This window comes from Bubalus bubalis, chromosome 3, assembly GCF_019923935.1.
Source record: "Bubalus bubalis isolate 160015118507 breed Murrah chromosome 3, NDDB_SH_1, whole genome shotgun sequence".
NCBI classification, from domain to species: domain Eukaryota; kingdom Metazoa; phylum Chordata; class Mammalia; order Artiodactyla; family Bovidae; genus Bubalus; species Bubalus bubalis.
The window spans coordinates 13582974-13585763 of NC_059159.1; the positions used below are offsets into that span (position 1 = coordinate 13582974).

Genomic DNA, 2790 nt, shown 5'->3' on the forward strand with positions numbered 1-2790 from the left:
AAGCAGAGACATTACTTTGCCAACAAAGGTTCATCTAGTCAAGGCTATGGTTTTTCCTGTGGTCATGTATGGATGTGAGAGTTGGACTGTGAAGAAAGCTGAGCGCCGAAGAATTGATGCTTTTGAACTGTGGTGTTGGAGAAGACTCTTGAGAGTCCCTTGGACTGCAAGGAGATCAGCCCTGGGATTTCTTCGGAGGGAATGATGCTGAAGCTGAAACTCCAATACTTTGGCCACCTCATGCGAAGAGTTGACTCATTGGAAAAGACTCTGATGCTGGGAGGGATTGGGGGCAGGAGAAGAAGGGGACGACAGAGGATGAGATGGCTGGATGGCATCACTGACTTGATGGACGTGAGTCTGAGTGAACTCCGGGAGTTGGTGATGGACAGGGAGGCCTGGCGTGCTGCAATTCATGGGGTCACGAAGAGTCGGACATGACTGAGCGACTGAACTGAACTGAACTGAGTTCAGCTTTTCCTCCTTAACAAACTAACCCAAATCTTAGTGGCTTAATGCAGTCATTTATTTGCTCACGATTCTGTGGGTAGACAACTGGGGCTTGCTCAACAGGACAGTGAGTTTGCTGACTTCTTCTGAGATCACCTGAGCATCTTAGCAATTGGCACGTTCCCTTTTTCTCATCAGTAAAGTGCCAGGATTGACTGACTGCACTACACTCTCCCATTTTTTTCATCTTGCTAGTGTCACTCATGGCATACCATATTCTGTATCTTATACCAGTTTTGCTATTTGTGAAGTTGTTTGTGATCAGCTCTGAATTATCACCTGCTTCTATGCCCTATGCCTAACTTTGTGAGTAGATGTAATGCTTGCCATATGACCTTTCTATAAATTGCAAAGTATGTATTTTAAAAACTTTTTATGACACAGCAGAAGTTCTAATTCATGGCAGAAAATTTGGGAAATATGGAAAAATATAAGATAAAAAATATGCAGATGACACCACCCTTATGGCAGAAAGTGAAGAGGAACTAAAAAGCCTCTTGATGAAAGTGAAAGGGGAGAATGAAAAAGTTGGCTTAAAGTTCAACATTCAGAAAACTAAGATCATGGCATCTGGTCCCATCACTTCATGGGAAATAGATGGGGAAACAGTGGAAACAGTGTCAGACTTCATTTTGGGGGGCTCCAAAATCACTGCAGATGGTGACTGCAGCCATGAAATTAAAAGACACTTACTCCTTGGAAGGAAAGTTATGACCAACCTAGAGAGCATATGGAAAAGCAGAGATATTACTTTGCCAACAAAGGTCCGTTTAGTCAAGACTATGGTTTTTCCAGTGGTCATGTATGGATGTGAGAGTTGGACTGTGAAGAAAGCTGAGTGCCGAAGAATTGATGCTTTTGAACTGTGGTGTTGGAGAAGACTCTTGAGAGTCCCTTGGACTGCAAGGAGATCCAACCAGCCCATCCTAAAGGAGATCAGTCCTGGGTGTTCATTGGAAGGACTGATGCTGAAGCTGAAACTCCAATACTTTGGCCACCTCATGTGAAGAGTTGACTCATTGGAAATGACCCTGATTCTGGGAGGGATTGGGGGCAGGAGGAGAAGGGGATGACAGAGGATGAGATGGCTGGATGGCATCACTGACTCGATGGACATGAGTTTGGGTAAACTCCGGGAGTTGGGGATGGACAGGGAGGCCTGGTGAGCTGCAGTTCATGGGGTCGCAAAGAGTCGGACACGACTGAGCGACTGAACTGAACTGAAGATAAAAAATATTTTTAAGCCCATAATCCCTGCAGCCCCAAATAGTATTTCTTCCTGGTATTTTTTCCTATATATACTTTTTCTGCATTTTTCAAAATTTGCACAATGAACATGCTGTCACATTTGTAATCAGAAAACAAACATTCGCAGTTACAATAGGGATCTATCATGCTCTTTGGCCAAAGAGAGAAAATGAGAAAATAAACAGCAGGACAGGACTCCCCACTGTTACTGCTGCAAAGGCCCTGACACTGGGACTTGATTGTTTTCAGGGGCTGAAGTACTTCGTGGATCTCTTCCGCGCCACATATTCTTCACTCAGCATTCCAGGCCGCCTGAGCTCTTGGCAGATTAAAAACAAACTCAGTCGACCTCTGGATGGCTTTTGAAGTATCTGCTGAGAAATGCCAAAAGTGACGTTCATTCATTAATGTTATCTAATACCCAGCTCCTCCTTCCATTGTCCCCGATTCTCAAAAATATCTTTTTACAATTTGTTAGAAACAGTATCCAAAGAACCACAGCGTCCTCTAACGTCTGTAAAGTTTTTACTTTGTCTTTTCTTCCCAGGGCCTGTTCGATTGAGCGCGGAGAGGCCGCTGTCAAGCGCACACCAATCCCCAGGAGCGGAGCGCCGGCCAGAACCCCATACCTCGGATGCAAGCTTCTGCCTCCACTGGGAGCATCGCCGAAGTGAGTGGGCTTCGGCGGTTACCATGGAGATTCTGGCTTGCGGCCCTGGTTGGCTGAGACGCCTCCGACACCGCCCCCTCTGCTCAGCTCAGGGAGAGAGCTAATCAGAAGCGGAGATTTCACAGGGACTTCTGGGAAAGGGAAGTCCCTGAGAACGGAAACGGAAGCGGCTTGGCCCGGTGCGTTCTGGGAGTTGCAGTTCAGTTGTCTGGGGCTCTTGTGCCCTCAGGCCAAGCGGTCTTGGAGCGTCGCACGAGTAGCCACAGACGCCGGAAGGCTGCCTGGAGCTTGGTTTCACAAAAGGTCGGTGCGGCCCAAGGCCCTGGTGTCCCACCTCCACTCCGACCGGGAGCAGCGGCCAT

The 2790-nt window shown here is 47.2% G+C and overlaps 1 long non-coding RNA gene across 1 annotated transcript; it reads right to left on the reverse strand.

The window, feature by feature from the left end:
• Positions 1-1812: 1812 nt before the first annotated feature.
• LOC112583644 lies at positions 1813-2526 on the reverse strand. Its single transcript, XR_003107745.2, has 2 exons — positions 2388-2526; positions 1813-2132 (listed from the first exon to the last, which is right to left on the reverse strand). It is a non-coding gene; the product is annotated as an uncharacterized LOC112583644 (long non-coding RNA).
• Between the last annotated feature and the right edge of the window lie 264 nt (positions 2527-2790).